General features: G+C 40.4%; 1 protein-coding gene across 1 annotated transcript in view; it reads left to right on the top strand.

Moving 5' to 3' along the window:
* Nucleotides 1–18,912: 18,912 nt before the first annotated feature.
* Nucleotides 18,913–22,698, top strand: part of DRD2 (dopamine receptor D2) — a 141,396-nt gene continuing 137,610 nt past the window's right edge. The window contains exon 1 of the mRNA XM_075279687.1: nt 18,913–18,963. The gene's annotated coding sequence lies outside the window, so the exon portion shown is untranslated. The remainder of the gene's footprint in view (nt 18,964–22,698) is intronic.

The raw sequence follows: 22,698 nt of genomic DNA, 5'->3' as shown, positions 1-22,698 counted from the left end.
TAGAGATGAGCGAGTAGTACTCGAATACTACGGTATTCGAAATACTCGTACTCGATCGAGTACCACTCGCTATTTGAATGTAAAAGTTCGATGCAGAACCAGCATTGATTGGCCGAATGCTATACAGTCTGGTTCTTCTCCTACCTTTAGAAGTCTTCTCCATGCAGTTTCCCCGCGGCGTCTTCCGGCTCTGAATTCACTCTGCCAGGCATGGGGCCTGGGCAGAGCTGACTGCGCATGTCTGCTTGTAGTGCGGGCATGCGCAGTCGGCTCTTCCCAGGCCCAATGCCTGGCAGAGTGAATTCAGAGCCGGAAGACGCCGCGGGGAAGCTGCACGGAGAAGACTGCTCGGAGGATCCAGCCCAACCCTCACTCGTGGACTTGAAGTGTAATTTGATCGAATGTTGCCTACCCCTGAAATGAGCATTTTCCCCCCATAGACTATAATAGGGTTCGATATTTGATTCGAGTAGTCGAATATTGAGGGGCTGCTCGAAACGAATATCGAACCTCGAACATTTTACTGTTCGCTCATCTCTAATGGTGACATCTCCTGTGGTCAGATGTTAATTAGAAATGAGTGAATTTTTTCAAAAATTCGATTCGACAGCTTCGAGAAATTTTCCAATACTATTCGATTCGATCTGAATTTGTTTACCTTGAGTCGTGTTAACCCTTTGCCCAAAATCTGCCCTAATAGTAAGGTGATGTCGAGATGGACTTCGCTCAAAGCATGTGGAAGCATAGTGCACACATAGAATCTGTGTGCATACGCTGCTGTGCGGGTGTCAGCTGTATGTAACAGCTGAAATTCTCCTCTAACACCCCCGGTCAAAGCTGAGCTCCGATCGCAGATGTTAACTCCTGAGATGGCATGCTCAAACATGACCGCGGCATCTCAGTGGTTTCATTATATATCAGGGTCCTGATCAGCCCCCTTGTGATATTTTTGGGGAGTGCCGTAATGATTAATAAAAAGCTGCCATCAGCAGCAGCAGCCTCCATGCTCTCTCACACAAACATAGCAGACAGTGTTCACTGAGACTTCCGATCCTCGTTGCTGACTCCTTAGCATATGAATAAAACTGGGCCCATTCAAAAACTACTGAGGGGATTAACATACAAAAGGTATGTGTGGAATAGCCTTTCTAAAAGCTATATAAGTATGTGCTTAGTTAAAATGAGTTTTCCCAATGACAGAGCCCCTTTAAATAAAGGGTATGGAAGATTATGCCAAGTGGTTTTTAAACTCCCACCCCCTCTCTATCCATTGCTGCCCCTCTGTAATATTTCTGTTGCAGCAAAGTGAAGTTTTAAGTGTTTGAAAGCTTAAAAAGTAATATGTAAATTAACCCAATTGATCGCGGTGGTCAGGGAGCCGCTATAGCCAAGCCACACTGTCCACTTGCTAATGGCACATTTTGGGCAGGATTGACATCTCCCACACAGTCCCCTTATACCTTGGCATCCATTTTTAAATGTACCCTCGAGAATTATAATTCACCTCATTATTTTGAGTATTTTTGATTTAATTCTTATCCTTATCATAATTAATATTGATTTAAAAATTCTGGAAATCAGATTTGTTATTCCTGATTTTGGGTGAGATTGGCAGTATACTTACTGGCTTATCCTTAAATATAAAAAATAGCCCTCTTCTGGAAGAAAAAGTCTGGTGTCTGGTAATATCAGTTTATATTATATCTTCTAGAAGAGTCTAGATTGAGTATTTCTCTATAGAGCAATGCCTGTTAAAAAAAAGTCTCCAAACATCTGCTGGACTTGTACATTGGGAACCAGAACTGGCCTTAAGAAAAGGATTGGACAAAAGTACTGTAGATTGAAAAGGATCTGACCATTGGACTTTAGATATTATGGCATATTATCGACCACATATTCTACACTATACACTTGTCTTTACTAAGTCTTCCTATAAAAGTCATGATGCAGAAATTTAGGGTAAAGTAGATACTACAATAACTACTCTAGACAAGAACCACCTACAGTAAATATCTGTTGGATGGATGTTCATAAGTAGAAATGCCAGGTTATAAAATTATGTCAAAAATTTGAGGTTTATCGAAACCCAAATTTTTGGGGTTTTCCACCCACAAATCACTAGTTTACTTTGGGGTAAGTTTAAACCCCATGGTGTTATAAGCAGAGATCCCTGGGAGGCGTTGAAGTATAATAAACACTGATATTCACCTTCAACCCCATCTCATGGGCTCATTTGTCAAATCTGGTGCTCTATCGTGGTCATCTTCTAACCTCTTCTGGTCCACAGGGCCTGTGTGATATTACAAGCCCTGAAGGCCTGCGGAAACCGATTATTGGGCATGGGTGGTCACATAGGTTGTCCTACCTTATGATGCTTTGATTGCGCAATCTACTTTATTTATTTAAATTTTTTAAATATAAAGAGTACAAAATTTTAGCACAATATCCTAAATTGTGAGAAAATATGGCTTCTGCTAAGTTGATACTTTCTAGAGAACGTTTCATTATAGTACAATGTAGCAAAATATGATTTAATTTTCCAATAAAATATTCTTTCTCATCTTGTTCTACAAGATCTAATATTCCGCCCGTATGAACTTTTTGCTTTTTTACCATTTCTTTTGTGCAGCTGTCACTGACACGTAACTCGCTTTTGTCTGCGTGGCTTTAGAAAACGATGGCGTTGAAGCGTTTAATTAATCAAGCTTTCCTTTGACTGATTTATTGTCTTTTATCTTGACTGAGCTCATTTTAAAGTGCAAACATTTACAAATGGCAATTTCTGAATGTAATTAGCCCTTAATCTAATTGTATCTTCAATTCTACATCCTATTTTCAGTTTGGATATGAAATGTTTTGGCAAAATCACGGTTTAGCAGAAAAATGCTTACAATATTTTTTATATTTCCTGTCTTAAAACTCAGCTTTTCACAATCTCTCTTGGAGTGAGCCCCAAAAATAGGCTAATGAAAAACGATCATGCTACTGGAACACCAAGTGATCAACTAAAAATATATGGAAGAATCTAGCCATTAGTTTGTCATACCCTTAGGGTGCATTCACATGAAGGAAAATGGTGCTAAATTTGGTGTAGAATCCGAGTCAGATTCAGCGTTGAAAAAAAAGACTCCCATTGACTTCAATGAGTTCCTTTTTTTGCTAGAATCCATTGAAGTCAATGGGAGGCTTTTGTTTCAGTGCTGAATCAGACGCGGATTCCACACCAAATTCAGCACCATTTTCCTTCGTGTGAAAGTACCCTTACAGTAACACCAAAGGAGGAGTAAGGAACTTTATTATTTAAAGTTTAAGGCCTAGTTCACATCTGCATTCAGGGATTCCATTCCCCTCTTTGCATGAAAAATGCGGAAAGAAAAGCGCTGCAATGTTGGATCCTTTCTGTGAAATCCTGAACTTCTTTATTCTTGCACTTGTTTCCTTGCGAGCTGTACCCCTATTCTTACTGTTTACAGTGTACAGGCTTGTATGTCAAATGTACGGAAAGCAAAGGTGGAGGAAGGCCACGTTAAACAGTTATAGCCCTAGAATTATAAAATATACATTCAATTATAAAACTTGCTGCTGGCATCATATGATGAAGGAAATGCATAGGAAGCTACAAATGGAAAGCCTCAGGGACCCTTTTATGAGTGGTATAACTTTGGAGAGTTGTTATATAGGTGAAATGGTTGCAACATATGTTATGAGATACTATGGCCCATAGGACAACAACCTTAAAGAGGTTGTCCCCTCTCAAGGATCCTATCTGTACTGGTAGCTTATGTAAATTGAAGACCTTTCCTAAATATATTACTTTAGAAATTCTGCTTTGTTTGCCTGCTATGTGAACTTATTCCTTCCATTGTTTACACTGCGTTGCTATAACCACAGACCTGAGAGATAGGACGTCACTTACTCAGTACCGGCAGGGCAATCCATTCAGTTAATTGCAGTTTACTGATAAAGCCAAGTCTGTTAGCTCTCTATGTAAACACTCAGATAACACAAAGTCCTTTCTGTACAAGAATCTGCACATTATCTAATCTGCAGAAGTGTTGCTTGTCCCATTCAGCAGGAGGAAGGGGAGGAAGAGGAGTACAGGAAGTGAGAGGCAGACACATGACTCTGTCACAGCGGAACCGGAAACCATTGATGTTCTAGAGAAGATACATCCTGAAATGTTGCTGTAGCAGTTGAAGAGTTGAGCTCCGGGGAGTCTGTGAAGACTGTAGAAGACTTCAGTCATATGAGGATCCATTATAAAATGGCGCAGGTTATGTAATAACTTCAGAGACACTTGGCTCCCCATCTGATGGAGCTAAACCTAGACTTTTAAGCCCCAGTCATTGCTAAGTTGCCTTGACAGCCAGATTCATCTTAACCTTTTTGAGGGGAGGCCACTTGTCTTTGACCTTTTCTTTCTCGGAGAGTTTGGGAATAGATCGCTGGCTTTTCTCCCATTGGCGTATCACCCTGCACATTTTTGTGCCATTATCATTGGTAGAAAAAAAACAAAACCTAGAAAGTTTTTTCTCCCAATGATAATGAACTATTTTATTAAATTCTTTAAATCTGTATCTGAAGCCATTCCCAGCTGATTAACTATGAAGAACTGTCTGCACACATACCAAATTCTCCATCCAAAGCAGATTAGATTACATCTCTTGCTTGCAGCAACCTGTGGTGATATAAACAAGCTGCATGCTCTGTTCGGTGTCTGTCTGCATTAAGAACCAAGGTAAAAAAAAATGAGAAAATGTTTCTTTGTTTAGCATAAAAAAACCTCCTCCCCCTCTCGCAAGCTCGGCTTTGAGTCATTCGTTCCTAACATTTAATTAAATTGTGACACCTTGACAGCTAGCAAGCAAAAATACATAGAATAATCAACTAAACTTCACAGGCCTGTCAAGGTTCCTTTCAATTAGCTGTTATTAGGGCTCATAAGTAATGAATTTCAATGTCCCCTTATGATACAAATATTCATCGCAGAGAAGAGGAGGCAGCGAAGAGGTATGGCTTATATGAATTTTTATATATACAATTCAGCCCTATTTTTTTGTATATTTTTCTGGACTTGTTGCCTCTATAGATACAATGTCACAGTTTCAAGTCCCTTTGTCACGCGGGCAAAGGTTAATTATGAGAAAGCTGGTTTTCGTTACAATTCATGGTACACTATGGCAACCTTTGTAACACAATTGGCTTACATTGTTACAATGGAGAAAGCATATTGCTTCCCTTTGTATGAGTCATTTTAATGAATTTTTCTAAAGATTTCTATAGTGTTATTTTCATGGCCAATGCAGATTTTTTTTTTATTTGAATCACTTTGTTTTTATGATTTAGGGCACAGGTTGTCTTTTGGGGATTTTTAATATTTTTTTTTTTTTTTTTGTTACATTTATTATTTATTTTTATGATCCAAAAGACCAAAGAATGACAATTCAAATTTATGGATTTCGTAGAGACAGAAGCAGTGAAGATTATTTTGATCCTTTTTGCAGGGTCCCCTGTAACCTTTCACTTCTGAACATCTGATTTTGCTCTGGTGAAAAACAATAAAATTTGAATTGTAAATTCAATTCTGTACAATTTGAATCAGGATGATTAATAGGAGTAATGGTGACACTTAGTGTTAGTCCTATAAGTGAGGGTCAATGTCTTGTAAATGGCAGAACTGGTTAGTCAGGCTTGAGATTCGCAGCAAATTAGAGATAAAGGTTTGAGAATTTATGGAGAGAGGAATCCACTCTTCTAAGCTTAAGAGCGTTATGGTATAAATAACTAAGGATTAGAGATGAGTGAGTAGTACTAGATCGAGTAGGTATTCGATCGAATACTACGGTATTCGAAATACTTGTACTCGATCGAGTACCACTCGCTATTCGAATGCAAAAGTTTGATGCAGAACCAGCATTGATTGGCCGAATGCTATACAGTCGTCCAATCAATGCTGGTTCTTCTCCTACCTTTAGAAGTCTTCTCCGTGCAGCTTCCCCGCGGCGTCTTCCGGCTCTGAATTCACTCTGCCAGGCATCGGGCCTGGGCAGAGCCGATTGCGCATGCCCGCACTACAAGCGGACATGCGCAGTCGGCTCTGCCCAGGCCCGATGCCTAGCAGAGTGAATTCAGAGCCGGAAGATGCCGCGGGGACGCTGCATGGAGAAGACTGCTCGGAGGATCCAGCCCGATCCTCACTCGTGGACTTGGTAAGTATAATTTGATCGAATGTTGCCTACCCCTGAAATGAGCATTTTCCCCCCCATAGACTATAATAGGGTTCGATATTTGATTAGAGTAGTTGAATATTGAGGGGCTACTCGAAATGAATATCGAACCTCAAACATTTTACTGTTTGCTCATCTCTACTAAGGATGTCAAACATTTATGATCAAACATTATGGATAATTCTTTTTTGCAATGTTGCAGTGCTGTGTTACAGTGCTTAAAATTAGTGTGACAAATGTAGACCTACGGTATTAGTCAAAAAGGCTAACCTGCCTTATACGAGTAAGCTCTATATACTGTAACAGCCATTGGCTGCCCATTGGAACATGGGATAAGACTTTCATAGTGGACTAGTTTGTACTGAAAAATTACAGTTTTTTCATCAAGTAATGGTACAGGTAAGATAAGCCCAGATACCAGATGCTTTCCCCCAAGCCAGATGGACTTTACTGAATTTGGGGACTCAAGTTATCACCAACAGAAATTATACAGAAAATAAACACTCCACTATCTGAAAACAAAACCAGAACCACCATTAACTTCAAGGGCAGATCTGAAACAGCAGAAAAAATGTCCATGCAAATGGTCAATACCAGGAGATGTTATCAGAGGAAGAATTAGGAGACAAAATTGATATCTAATACAAAGCCAAGGTTCAGTTCCCAGTGGGTAAAATCGAAGGCAGAATCTGAACACAAACAATTAACCCAAAAAGAAGTTGAGGTTCAGAAAAACAGCCCAATACGCACAATCCAGGATCAGATCCAAATTAGAGTACTATATTAGCAGGCACCGTGGCTCAGAAGGGGAGGGTTTTTATATACATCCTCAGCTAATAATTGACTAGCCCAAGGAGCTTCTAAAACTGCAAACGGTTCTTAGGTTAACACAGTAACCTCAAAGGAATAGCAGCTGAATTTAGAATTTTGACAGTTTTCTTCTCCACTTATTAGGCTGCTCTCATCCTCCATATATGCTCTCACATTGTTTATCTGTATAGAGACTGTCTTAGTAGTAAGCTCACACACAGAGGTCTATGGAGAGTGGAATAGAGGAGACTGCTAATTGATTTTCGCATTCTGTGGAGTGGTAGAGTCTTATCTTCAAGATAAAAAAAGTGTCTGAAGAGCCCTCAGTCACAGTTTAGCAGAGTGTAGCAGAAGCAGTTATTGGGGTGTTTTTTCAGCAGTTTCCTTCTCTCGATCGCCTTTCTATAGACTTCTATGTAAAAAGTAACTCAACCAAATAAATGAAGAAGTAAGAATATTTATTTAATAAGATATATTACAAAGTTTTTATATTCATCTGCACTATTCATTTATGAAAAGTTGTTTGATAATTGGAGGCATGCTTTATGAAAGAAAAATGGCAAAAGTGCAAACTTTGGCTATGTAAGGTTAAATGAATCTAAATTTGAGGTCTAAATTTGTCAGATTTCATATCCTTAATGTTACCTTCTGCTGGCCTTATATACTAGATTCATGTTGGCCAAATCTGCCAATTTCAAAAGGACCAGTCAACCATCTTAGTATTGGGGTTGACTTTTTGACTACAATTTTCACAGGGTGCCCAGTGGTTCAGAGCTCAGTGGGCTCTGCAGAATATTTATTATTTAGTTTTTTGTTTTAATATATCCTGCCAATCATAACATAGGCACTGTATAATCTCACAGTGTTTATACTAGGTGGGGCCTCGGCCTTCGTGGTAACGTCTTGGGATTCTTTTCAGGCTTGCACACATAAGCAGTTTTCTGGTAGCTTTATTTTATTTATCTTTAGCCAGACAGAAATGGATGCAAAAAGAAGTATTGAGAAGAGTCAGTCATGTTTTCTCGCTTTTGCATTCACACATCTTTGACCCCAAAGAAAAAAAGGTGAAACAGTAAAAGGGATTAGTAACACTGATGCCACCCAAGAGCAAATGTACAGTACAGGCCACTGAAAAGCTCTGAGAGATGAAAAGCAAATAGTAAAATGTAGCAAAAAAATCCATTAGTCATCATCTTACTTTTTTATACCATAGCATTAACCAAACAGATAATAAAGACATAAAAGAAAAAACTGTAAACTGCAGAGTAGAAAATACAATAGAAAATAACACAATAGCAAATGAAAATCAGCCCACATAGAAAGTTATTCTTCTTCCCACATCTGACACTCTTTATTACAATGTTGTCAGTCAACAAATAAGTATAGAGAGGAGAAAAGATGTTATCTGCAGGCTGTGATCTTAGTCAAGGACTGTAAACCACTTGTATAGGAGTCTAATGTGTAACATTATTTTCCATGGGATTTTGAACACACTTCACTTACTTATCAATATGCATACATTTACTATGAATCCATATCGTCATAAATATGTAATGCATTCTCCAGAAATGCAGATAGATAACCAGTTCTGTGAAAGTCTAATTTAACATCTTCACCATTCCACTCTGGGCTGTATATATACGTATATGGCAAGTCATTCCTTACATATATCTCATGGGTAGAGATGAGCAAACTTTTCAAAAATTCAATTTGGCAGCTTTGCTGAATTTTCCGATACAGTTTGATTTGATCCGAATTAATTTGCAGAAAATTTCATTATAAAACAGCTATTTCCGGCTGCAGAGAGCCTGTATAGTGTATTGTAGTCTATAGAGGAAGTCAGCCTATGCAGCCTTCCTCACTTGTCGGCAGGATCAATCAGGTACTGGGAGCTACTAGCAGCCCGGGGTCACTGGCCAGACCGTGGCTGCAGAAGATGCATATTGGCACCTTCGATCTCACCATGGGGGGTGCTGAGGGGGACATGTAGCATGGCAAAACCCCTTGGATGCCACGGTCATGTTCAGATGGGTTTTTTTTTGGATCGGAACCTGAGGCGGAGACAGCCTCAAGTTCCGATCCAAAAGCCGGTTAGCCACGACTGAAAGCCAATGCACTGATCGGCATCCAGCCGCGCACTCTACTCCGTATTAGGCCCAATGAATGGGCCTAGTCTGGAGGAGGGAGTGTCTTCAAGATAAATTGCGAGGCGAAACAGCCTGAAGAATGAGCACCTTGCTCCTTTTTCCGGGAGACGGCATAATGGTCAGGATTTTGAGGTGAATAAGTCAAAATCCTGACCAAAAAACCCAGTGTGAACTTACCCTAATCCGTTTATCTGCAGGACTGGGTATAAGCTGGGTTCTGGTGACAGACTCCCTTTAAGGCAAAATCTTATGGTATTGATATATTATAGTTTAACACAAATTAATTATTGTTTGAAGATACAAAGATATGGGACAAAAACAAAACCACACACAAAATCCACTATTATCAAATAATTTCCTGTATGAAGAAATTATGTTTTAATAATTTGATCTCTCTTTTTTTTTAGAATTTTTTAAAAATATTCAGACAATATTTCATCCCACGACTTGTATGCCTTGAGCTGCCCTTGGTATTTGAACACCTTTGCCTGTTTGAGCCTCTGCGCCACCCTTCGCTCATATGCTGCGGTGCCGGAGGCATGCTCAGTTCTGATCCTTTGCATCTGTTGCTTTGTGTTAGTCCAGCCAGTGCTTTTTTTCCTTTGTCTGCTAACTTAGTGTTTTTGATTGACATTCCTCCTGGCCAACAAAGTCTAGAGAAGATTCCTTTAAATACCTTTCCAGCCCACTCTCTAATGTTTGCTATTGTCTTTCTGTTCATGCCGGCTCTAAACTGTTACTGTTTATATTACATTTCTGACCTTTGGCTTTTATTGTGAATACTCTCTTGGATATTGATTCTGTACTGTGCTGCTCAGATGGGCCTGACCCCTTGGCTAGCTAACCTCCCATTTGTTGTTGTTTGTCTTTGTCTGCATTCTGTGTTATCACCTATATCATAAGAAGGGACTGTCACCCAGTTGTCCTCTGCTGCCTAGGGAAGTGAGGCAAGTAGACAGAGACAAGTTCAGCTTAGGACTCACTGTCTTGTTGTTCCCTTCCTTCCAAGTTTCACAAGCAGCTACTGGGGAATTACAAGCAATCAGGATTTTTTTCCTTATCTTACAATGAAGTTCATTCTACAAGGGCAAAATATATTTGGAGGTCTAGTGGCCACGCCAGCCAGTACATCAAAGAAATTATTAGCTTAAAAATAATTTCCATCATATTTACTCTCCTTTCACTATTACATATTAGTTGTTGCTTTCTCTTATGTCTTTGCTCAGATCCCAAAATGACCAATAAATCTAGGTCTTGGGAGGGAATGACAGTCTTGAATAGCAAATATTCATGAATTTGTTTGCATCATCGAAAGACTAGCTACATTTATGTTCAATTACATTCCTTATGGGATCTCAATAGAATTTTAAGTATCTTGGAAGAAGAGAATAACGCCAGAATTTATATGTTCCATTTTCTCTGCATATATTTGTATAAACTTTTATGTAAATCAGGACACAATATATGAACCCAATCAAATCTTTGTAGCGTAAAAACATTGTAATGTCCAAAGTCTTTATTAGATTGGCAATATGTAACCATTACGCAATACTACACATTGAGGCAATGGTCATAACAGCGTGTCATGACTTTTCCTTAAAGTTGGTGCACAAAATACACCACACTGAGCACTGACATGCAAGTGCGGTCAAGGAGAAATTAAGTAGCAAAGCTGTTATCTTCCATACAGTCATACACTCCATTATATCCGAGAAATGAAAGCGGAGACACAGAGATTTGGAGTCTGCTTAAATTTCCTGCCTGTTTTGTTGATTAAAAATTCATGAAAATCAAGAGCAAAGAGTCTCTCAGCATGAAATTACAGTTATAAAAGACAGCTTGCATGTTCACTCGCTGGAAATCCAAGACAACCACATAGGCAGTCAGAACTGAAGGGCTTTATAAACCATTTAACCTTCCCCACTGATTCAAGACGCGGAGAAAGAATTCTGACCGACACTTCTCTGCGATTCGTGTTTTACCCAAAACAGTAACACGTAAATATAGGGTGGCTGTGCTTAAATAAATAGCAGTGTAAAAAATTATAGATATTGTTGAGTTTATATATAACCTATCGAGCTTCAAAGTCAATGAAAAAGTTGTGGATATGAGAAATGAGAATACATAACTATTAGAGATGAGCGAACAGTAAAATGTTCGAGGTTCGATATTCGTTTCGAGTAGCCCCTCAATATTTGACTACTCGAATCGAATATCGAACCCTATTATAGTCTATGGAGGGAAAATGCTTGTTTCAGGGGTAGGCAACGTTCGATCAAATTATACTTACCAAGTCCACGAGTGAGGGTCGGGCTGGATCCTCCGAGAAGTCTTCTCCATGCAGCGTCCCCGCGGCATCTTCCGGCTCTGAATTCACTCTGCCAGGCATCGGGCCTGGGCAGAGCTGACTGCGCATGCCCGCACTACAAGCGGACATGTGCAGTCGGCTCTGCCCAGGCCCGATGCCTGGCAGAGTGAATTCAAAGCCGGAAGACGTCGCGGGGAAGCTGCACGGAGAAGACTTCTAAAGGTAGGAGAAGAACCAGCGTTAATTGGCCGACTGTATAGCATTCGGCCAATCAATGCTGGTTCTACATCGAACTTTTACATTCGAACAGCGAGTGGTATTCGATCGAGTACGAGTATTTCGAATACCGTAGTATTCGATCGAATACCGTAGTATTCGATCGAACACCTACTCAATCGAGTACTTCTCGCTCATCTCTAATAACTATATTTAAAATGGCCCCTTCATCAAATTCTCATCTTCAAAGCTTTCCAACACAAAACAGATAGGACCAACCTTGGCTGGATGATTTTGGGCTGCCTCTTTAGAATATACAGATGTATCCACCTCTATCTAAGGTTAGGCTCACACCTTTGCCGGATTCCATTTGGGGATTCCGTTACCCATTCCGCTTGAAAACTGGCAGAAACTGGGCACACCCCATTATTGTTTATGGTATTCATAGGTTTCTGCGGGTAACTGCTTTTTAAGTAGATTGAATTCCCATTTTTCGTGTCCCCAATGAACGAAAACCCGAACACAGGTATGAACCTAGCGTTACTGTCATTTAAAACATACCTCCAGTTATAAACAATTCATAAATGGATAGAGCAGGTGAAAATAAGAAACTTTATAATATGTCTTATTAAAGAATATATTTTCTTCTCCACTTTTCAGGCAGTTACTTTCTCCATAACAGTTTATGAAGACAGCATAGGGATTAGAAAAGATACTAAAATAATTGCTGCTGTTACTCCCTGCTATTCCTTGCTTTTTTAACCCTGCTAAATTGTAGATAAGAAACTGATAATACACAGAATTAGGCAATAAATCAATTAAACAACCCAGGACAACTCTGCTCCGCCCCTACCAGGTCCATAGAGTTATAGATATACAGATATAATATAAATCAAGCAGTTAGATTGGAAAAAAGGAGAAGGAGAATACCTAATAAATGCTAAAGGAAACAGATCTTTTTAATAATATATATTACAATGTTTCTTATAGTTAAATGCAATATTCATTTAGGAAAAGTTGTTTATAACTGGAGGTATGCTTTAGGGCTAGTTGACACGGGCATTAAGGGGGTGGATTATGGCGCGTAATCCACGTCACAATCCGCCCCCTCACAATGGTGGTCTACTGCCAGGCTACTGCCGATCACGGAAAAAAGAAGTGGGCTGCCCATTCTTCAGGTGTATTCCGTTGCTCATTGAGCCGCGGCGTCCGTGCTTGCAGGGAGGTCACACACACTACAGGCATGTGGAGGCAGCACACACCACTGAGCCTCATTTTGTCATGTTTTAAGGACATTATATCAAAGTTGGATCTGCCCGTAGTGTGTTTTTACACTTTAATTTGGGGGGTGACTCCAAATCCAGGCCTCCATTGGTTAATAAATTTGATTTCCATTGATGATTTTTGTGTGATTTTGTTGTCATTACATTGAACTTTGTACAGAACAAAGTATTCAATGAGAATATTTCATTCATTCAGATCGAGGATATTTTATTTAAGTGTTCCCTTTATTTTTTGAGCAGTGTATATTTCTCTGTAGGCTCATGGAAGGCATACAAAGCACTGGAATCACTATAGGAAAGACTTGTTTTTTGCAGGATAAATTAACTTTCATGAACTTTTTCTGGAAAGGTGAATAAACAAATTTTATTTAAGCAGGGTATCAGTTAGGGGGAGTTCACACTGTCTGCCCTCTGGGCTTCCATCCTAATTCTCGGAAAAACTGCATAGGGGACCGCTTGCTGGCGGTCAGTTGAATGGGTTTTTAAAGCAAATGGCCGGTGTCGGTATGCAGCTGAAACTATTTTTTTTTTTTTGCATGGACAGAAAGTCAGACATGCAGGACTTTGTGTCCGTGCAAAAAAACCGTTTCACTGCAGTGAGGCTACATACAGACATCGACTGTTTGCTTTTAATCTATAGCAAAATCAATATTTGACGTATTTTTTTTCAAAATGTCAGCATAACAGGGACAAAAAAAAAAAAAATCCAGGTGCTATAGCGGAACTATTTTAAAAAGGATTATGAGAACGGTGATATTTAGAGAGGGCTTACAGAAACAGGTGTTCTCCTAATATTAGCAGATGGTGACTACGCAGATGTACCATTACATTTTTTGCATTGGATAATACTTATATGCAGACCTTCAGTAGTTAAACGAGAGTACCGGTGGTAAAGTTCCATTACATTTTGTGACTACATTTATCTGAAGGTCAATAGTTGGATGTTTGGCTAACTAAAATTTTAGTTTTATGTCAGTTGGAAATTTATTATGTGTCTTGACAGTGTTCAAAAAGATCTTGTAAGGAGAGTAGACAAAGTGTTGAGTAACTGGACTTTGCTGGGGTATTACTATGTACACTTGAATTTGTGTAACTGTCCTCAAACAACCTTTAGACCATAGGATGTAATACAATCTCCGCAGTCTTAAAATAGTCTCCGGCTACAGTCTCCTTCTTCACAATGTCCCCAGCATTGATCGGCTTTCATTACTTCAATTTATATCATTTATATCAGTCAGTTTTAATTATTCTGAAATATTACAGAAAAATTCCAACAATTTGTCTTTGTGTGCAACACTTTTAAATAATCTAATTTAATACATTGAATTTATCTATCAAGAAAAAAAAATACAGAGGGTTCAATGTTATCATATAAGTTCAACCACAAAATATATTATTTGAAGAGGATGTATTATCTCCTTTTGTTACAAATTTTCCAAAAATCTCAGGTTTGAAAGAACTTGAGATTTTTGAGATTTGCTATCCACAATTTATTATTACCCCGTGGGTTTTCTTCAGACTCCATCGTATAATAAGTAGAGGTTCGGGGGGTATAGGAAAATCATACTCATTGATTCTCACTTTCCTTTACCTTTCCTGGCTCCCTCTTGGTATCCAACATTCCATCACCAAAGTCACCTTCAGTAATCTTTTGGCCTTCCTGGTGTGGATGGGACCTCAGTGGAGGCCACGGTCGCAAACGTTATGATGCTTGGGTCACAGTATCATGATATCAGCAATGTGAGTGGTGAGACTCATGATAGAGCATGGGATGTTGAGTGGGAGCCCAGGAGAGGGAAGGGATGGTGAATATTAGTGTTCATTAGAGATGAGCGAGTAGTATTGGATCGAGTAGGTATTCGATCGAATATTACGGTATTCGAAATACTCATACTCGATCGAGTACCACTCGCTATTCGAATGGAAAAGTTCGATGCAGAACCAGCATTGATTGGCCGAATGCTATACAGTTGGCCAATCAACGCTGGTTCTTCTCCTACCTTTAGAAGTCTTCTCCGTGCAGCTTCCCTGCGGCGTCTTCCGGCTTTGAATTCACTCTGCCAGGCATCGGGTCTAGGCAGAGCCGACTGCGCATGCCCGCACTACATTTTCTTGGGTGAGCGAACATTTGCAGTGCATGCCCGCACTACATTTTCTTGTAGTGCGGGCATGCGCAGTCGGCTCTGTCCAGGCCCGATGCCTGGCAGAGTGAATTCAGAGCTGGAAGATGCCGCGGGGACGCTGCACAGAGAAGACTTCTCGGAGGATCCAGCCCGACCCTCACTCGTGGACTTGGTAAGTATAATTTGATCGAATGTTGCCTACCCCTGAAAAGAGCATTTTCCCCCCATAGACTATAATAGGATTTGATATTCGATTTGAGTAGTCGAATATTGAGCGGCTACTCGAAAAGAATATCGAATATCGAACATTTTACTGTTCGCTCATCTCTAGTGTTCATTTTTTCTGCACCTCCCCTGTGTCGCCACTTTTTATACTCTGGGGTGTTAAGGTATAGCACTAATGTTTGGGGAAAAAAACTGTTGGGCAAACCTCATCAACATTTGTGAAACAAGTCTTACTAGGTTTATCGGACTGTATTCAAGGTTTTTTTTTAGAACTGTATGTACCATGTACCACAACTGGGAGTTACACATCTGACATTATACAGTCACTGCCTATAGTGTTGATATGAGTAGGGACACAGCCCTTGGAAATGGAAAATGTACATTTGGTGAAAGCTTCGTCTGGTTTGTGTTTTAAGAATATGCTGTGTGCTAAAGAAGTACAGTAGTTCCTGCTAGAATTGGTCCTACACAGATCACAATGTGGAAGTACAAATAAGGCTGGATGTAGATGGCCACGTACAATGCTGGAACCTTGAGCCATGTGACAAGTTGATTTCCCAAAGCAACCAAGGCTAGGCTGACCAAACTTACTGCATCAATCCATTCTTTTTTGAGTTTGAGGCCAACAACAGATTTCATATTGTGTACTTGTGGCATCATTTGGGAGTACGGTACAGTAGACTCCTAGTCAAGCTAGAACTCACAGTATCATAGATCACTATGTCGCAGTGAGCTTGGCCCAATTAAAGCATGGTGACTTCTGCCAATGTGGCAATCAAATGGACTGTGCTTTCCTGATCACACACAGCTGTCTGAATATGGCCTAAGGGTAATTTACTTTGAAAACAATATGTGTGAACTGAGCTTTAGCAGCATTCCGACTTCTAATCTCCGTGACACTAATGTCAATGTTGTCTAGCTCTATAGAAACCTAATTACAATACATTTAGATAGAATTTATTAGGTGAGGACAGTGATGGACAGTGATATCAAAAGGCCAGGTGGCGCACACCTCAGATGCAAGTACACAGGTATAGAGTAGAAGGCTCATTTATTGATTTTGACAACGTGTTTCGGGGTTTAGCGATCAAACACGTACACCTTCGTCAGGTCAGACACTCTGGAGGCTCTGGCTCTGAACTTACAGTGCTACAGAACTAAATGGAGAGAAGCATGGACTGAACCACAGCGTCTGACCTGACAAAGGTGTACGTGTTTGATCGCTAAACCCCGAAACGCGACATCAAAATCAATAAATGAACCTTCTACTATATACTTGTGTACTTGCATCTGAGGAGTGCGCCACCTGGCCTTTTCGTATCACTGTCCATCAGTATACACAACTACTTCATTCACAGACAATAAACGGCTTCTGTTTGCCAGTCGGTTAACTGGGTGTTTCTCTATGACTCTCTCTCACATAACCATTGGATTGTTCAACTTTCCAGGACTTTGGAAGGCAGTCTACTCCAGCTGAACTTGGAGGGTTTAATGGGTTAACCGCACACATACCATATACACTCACCGGCCACTTTATTAGGTACACCATGCTAGTAACGGGTTGGACCCCCTTTTGCCTTCAGAACTGCCTCAATTCTTCGTGGCATAATTACAACAAGGTGCTGGAAGCATTCCTCAGAGATTTTGGTCCATATTGACATGATGGCATCACACAGTTGCCGCAGATTTGTCGGCTGCACATCCATGATGCGAATCTCCCGTTCCACCACATCCCAAAGATGCTCTATTGGATTGAGATCTGGTGACTGTGGAGGCCATTGGAGTACAGTGAACTCATTGTCATGTTCAAGAAACCAGTCTGAGATGATTCCAGCTTTATGACATGGCATTGCATTATCCTGCTGAAAGTAGCCATCAGATGTTGGGTACATTGTGGTCATAAAGGGATGGACATGGTCAGCAACAATACTCAGGTAGGCTTTGGCGTTGCAACGATGCTCAATTGGTACCAAGGGGCCCAAAGAGTGCCAAGAAAATATTCCCCACACCATGACACCACCACCACCAGCCTGAACCGTTACCGATACAAGGCAGGATGGATCCATGCTTTCATGTTGTTGACGCCAAATTCTGACCCTACCATCCGAATGTCGCAGCAGAAATTGAGACTCATCAGACCAGGCAACGTTTTTCCAATCTTCAATTGTCCAATTTCGATGAGCTTGTGCAAATTGTAGCCTCAGTTTCCTGTTCTTAGCTGAAAGGAGTGGCACCCGGTGTGGTCTTCTGCTGCTGTAGCCCATCTGCCTCAAAGTTCGAGGTGTAGTGTAATTCAGAGATGCTCTTCTGGCTACCTTGGTTGTAACGGGTGGCTATTTGAGTCACTGTTGCCTTTCTATCAGCTCGAACCAGTCTGGCCATTCTCCTCTGACCTCTGGCATCAACAACGCATTTCCGCCCACAGAACTGCCGCTCACTGGATGTTTTTTCTTTTTCGGACCATTCTCTGTAAACCCTAGAGATGGTTGTGCGTGAAAATCCCAGTAGATCAGCAGTTTCTGAAATACTCAGACCAGCCCTTCTGGCACCAACAACCATGCCACGTTCAAAGGCACTCAAATCACCTTTCTTCCCCATACTGATGCTCGGTTTGAACTGCAGGAGATTGTCTTGACCATGTCTACATGCCGAAATGTACTGAGTTGCCGCCATGTGATTGGCTGATTAGAAATTAAGTGTTAACGAGCAGTTGGACAGGTGTACCTAATAAAGTGGCCGGTGAGTGTAGACTGCCTAGTCCCAATAAGAGCGCATTCCTCGCTGTGTTTTTTAAACACTCCAACCACACCATAGATAGAATTAATATTGCAAAATGGGTTATCAAAATTTTATTTTAAGTCCATTTTCCCTCATAATAATGTAGAAAAAACTATATTGTATAAAGTAGGTCAAAGTCTTAGGCTTAATTCATATTGTGTTAGAGTTTCCAATCATGCCGCTGGTGCAGAGTCCTGCAAATATCCCGAATGCAAAAGTCAGGCAAACCTGATTTTTTCATCCTGTAGGTTATTTACCAGAATACTTGACACTGAGGCCATCGCTACATTGTAACATTTAGGAGTAGTATGTATTGAGCTAAAGGTGCAATCCATATGAATGTGTCGGTCTGTATGAAATCCTGAAGACTGCGGGTGTCACTCAATAGCTAAAATCACTCAGTAGCAATACAAAAAGTCACATTGTAACCCTAGTCCAGTAATTCTACTAGAGAATCATTACTGTACTAGAAAACCTTATTACATTAAGGGCGCACGCTAGAACCTAAAGGTTGCTCGTAGCAAAATGTCAGTAGCTTGCATGCTAGAAGGAAGCCTGGATCAATATATGGCAGGATATAAAGTAATATAAGTACAGTAATAAGGGAAATCAAGAGTGGAGCGATTTATCTGTAGGAACTTTATGGCAAAGAGCAAGGACAAAAAGAAAGAAATGTCAAGTGCGAACCATCTAATTATCGCAACATTTTTTTTCTGAATTGATCATTCTATTAAAACACTACATGAAAGGGTTTTCTCAGAAAATAAGAAAATCATTTTTCCTTTTTTTTTCAATTTGCAGGAATCAGGCAAACAATGGCGAAACTTGAATTTCCTCAGTAGCAAGGTCAGTAGGACACTATTGAAATACGATTTTTACATATAACAAATTCTAATTTGTATTTCATGTTTTTTTTATCTATATTTTAAATTGTCTAAAAAAAAAGAAATATTCACCAATCCCATAATCCCATGTTTCCTCACCACTACCTGGTTCCTCTCCATACACCTAGATAATAAGTAGAGATGAGCGAGTAGTATTCGATCGAGTAGGTATTCGATCGAATACTACGGTATTCGAAATACTCGTACTCGATCGAGTACCATTCGCTATTCGAATGGAAAAGTTTGATGCAGAACCAGCATTGATTGGCCAAATGCTATACAGTCGGCCAATCAACGCTGGTTCTTCTCCTACCTTTAGAAGTCTTCTCCGTGCAGCTTCCCCGCGGCGTCTTCCGCTCTTAATTCACTCTTCCAGGCATCGGGCCTGGGCAGAGCCGACTGCGCATGCCCGCGCTACAAGAAAATGGCCGCTTTGACTGTAAGCAGCCATTTTCTTGTAGTGCGGGCATGTGCAGTCGGCTCTGCCCAGGCCCGATGCCTGGCAGAGTGAATGAAGAGCCGGAAGACGCCACGGGGACACTGAAAGGAGAAGACTTCTCGGAGGATCCAGCCCGACCCTCACTCGTGGACTTGGTAAGTGTAATTTGATCGAATGTTGCCTACCCCTGAAACGAGCATTTTCCCCCATAGACTATAATAGGATTCGATATTCGATTTGAGTAGTTGAATATTGAGCGGCTACTCGAAACGAATATTGGATATCGAACATTTTACTGTTCGCTCATCTCTAATAATAAGTATGTGTGTGTGGAAGGGGGAAGGGGCTAAAAACAAGGCTAGCACACTGATAAAGTGCCATGTCTGTCTGCATAGAGCCATAGAATATTTTTTATGGTCTAAACATTTTTAATCTACTTTATGGTATAAATCACTCAAGGCTAAGACCCCACGTAGTGGGATGCAGCAAAAAAGCGCTGCAGGAAAAAACACGGCGGCAAGTCGTCAGAGGTTTCCTATTCGGACTGTCTGCTTCCTTTATACCTTTAGGGAAACCACCAGCAATTCTTTAGGTATTTCCAACGGTCTTGGAAATCACGGCGTGTCCGTTGTGTGTATTTTTTGACAAGGTGTGGATGGGATTTGCTAGAGTCCTATCCACCTTGCAGTGATTGTAAATTGCTGTGTTTTTTTTTCAGCAGCATTTCCATAACTTAAGGTGGGGCCCTGGAGAATTTGCCCTGGAGAACCAAGACAAGTAAAAAACTGTTGTAACCGATAAGGGCGGGTTCACATCTGTGCCCAGTCTTCGCTTTGTGGGTTTTCATCTTCGGCCAGAGAAACTGGATGGGAGACGGAAACCCGGCAGTCAGTGTTGCCTGTGAGCGCCCATGAGTGTCTTCTGGTTTCCACTGTGAAACTGTTTTTTTTTTTTTTTTTTTTTTTACCGAACACAAAGTCCTGCATGTCCGACTTTGTGTCTGGTTAGAAAAAATAGTTTTGCCGCGGAGAGGCAGAAGACGCTTACGGGTGGACACTTTGCAAACCCATTCAAATGAAAGGGTATGAAAACTAACTGCCGGTTTCCATCTCCTGTCCAGTTTCTCGGGCAGAAAACGGAAACCTACAAAGCGGAGACAGGGCGCAGGTGTGAACCTGCCCTGAATGGCATAAGCAATAAAAACTTGTGCTTCAGGTTGTGAAATAAATTCTTGGTAATGTGATAATACAATGAAAGAATGAAATCACAATACACTGTATTTCTGTAGTGCAACCAGTGTCTAATTCTTTTAGGGAATCCCGATTTTATTATGACTGGGAAATACGCCTTTAGGTTACGTAATTGAACGGAAAGTCCTTCGGTGTCAACGTGTCGGTTTTAGATTTGTTTGGTGACTCATAGATGGAGAGCTGCCTAGTACACAATAAAAGCCATGTTGTTGATGTAAATCATTGTGACTGCTGATGTTCCTAACAGCTGCTGCTAGATGCATTCAGGTAAAGGATACAATGTCAGCATTGTACATGATAAAACAAAGCGATCCCCGAAGCCCTTGAGTATATACTTTTGGCCTATTGGATGCACAGTCAGAGGAAAAATGCGCTGATATCAGGATCCATCCCAGTGGAATTGCATTACTTTGCAGACTCTTGAGCTTCTGTCTTGCTTTACCTAAATGTATGTTGGGACTATATGTAGTTTGTGAAGGTATCATCTCCAGGGAAGGGTTCACAAAGTTCAACGTTTTGCCGTCCATTTATACAGGAAGTTTTAAGGTTCTTATTGGAATTATTTCACACGAGCGAGTCATTTTTCTCAGTTTGTAATTCACGTTAGAATGAAAGTATATTTTATGATCCTGACGTGCGTTAAAGTGGGAATTGATCATTATAAATTATAAATAGGGTTGAGCGATTGGGATGGTAAAAGATCGGATTCCGATTGGCGATCGAGTAAATTTCACGATCGTGATCGGAATTCCGATCCCGATCGCTTTAGGCAGGATCGAGGTTGGAGGTTATTTCCCACAATGCTTTGCAAGCATTGTGGGAAAAGCAAACAATGTTAAGAATGAATGGATGCCGCCGGCACACAGCCTGTGCGCTGGCTGCGTCCATTCATTCCTGTGGCATAGCAGGGAGGCAACAAGTTTCAAAGCCTGCACTGAAAGAAGACACAGGAAGAGGATGTTCTTGAAGAAGATGTACGCGGCACTGGAGAGTTCTCTCGCAGCATTGGGGATGCCCCCAGTGCTGTTTGAGTGCTGGGGCCTGCCCCCAGTGCTGCAAGAGAACTCATTTGCATACCAGCAAAAACCGGGATTTCTAAGGAACGACGGCACAGAGAAGACATCTACATGTAGGAGACGAATAGCCTGTCTTAAGGCTATTCCGAAGTGTTAGGGATGAAAAATTGCTTCTGAATCATAGGATCCCTCTAAGTATTATTATTATTATTATTATTATTATTATTATTTATTTATATAGCACCATTAATTCCATGGTGCTTTACATTTGGGGGTTACATACAATACACAGAATATACAGGTAGATATAATGCTAACAATGACCGACTGGCGCAGTGGGGTAGAGGGCCCTGCCCGCGAGGGCTTACAATCTATGAGGGAAGGGGGGTAGAGACAGAAGGAGAGGGGGAGATTATATTACAAGTATATTACAAAAATCTTCATTCAACCCCTATCACATTAGCAAAAATAAATAAATTAAATTGGAGTTACACTTTAACTTTATGTTGATGTCGCAAACAATTTTGTGTATCCAATGACAAAGATTAGATTTAGTCATTTATCTCCAAATGCTGAATACACCAATTCTATAAGATCCACAAAGATTTCTTAGTTTAATATAGTGGAGACTTCTTTGGCCACAATGCTCAATCATCATCACATAAACACTAGCTAGACCTTCACATGTTTCCCTATGAGAGCTTTCAATTAAACTTTTGCTATTGCACCGTTACTTAACACACATTCTACTCTCATTACCAACCCTCTAAAGAAACCTGATAATAAATTTGTACAATAGTATGATCCTTCTATTAGGTGAGAATCATGAACAATAACTAGCGATCGCACTAAGCCCAGCTTGGCTGATCATTTAATCCTCTAATTGTAAACTGGTTATGGAATTATAAATACATTGTATACAATTAACTTTGACTCTAGATATGTTCTAATCCCTTGCAGTATTTTCAATACATTACTGTGCAAAAGATTTG

Source organism: Leptodactylus fuscus, chromosome 6 (assembly GCF_031893055.1).
Source record: "Leptodactylus fuscus isolate aLepFus1 chromosome 6, aLepFus1.hap2, whole genome shotgun sequence".
NCBI lineage: Eukaryota > Metazoa > Chordata > Amphibia > Anura > Leptodactylidae > Leptodactylus > Leptodactylus fuscus.
The sequence above is the reverse complement of the archived record's forward strand: the minus strand, read 5'-3'. Positions and strand labels throughout refer to the sequence as shown.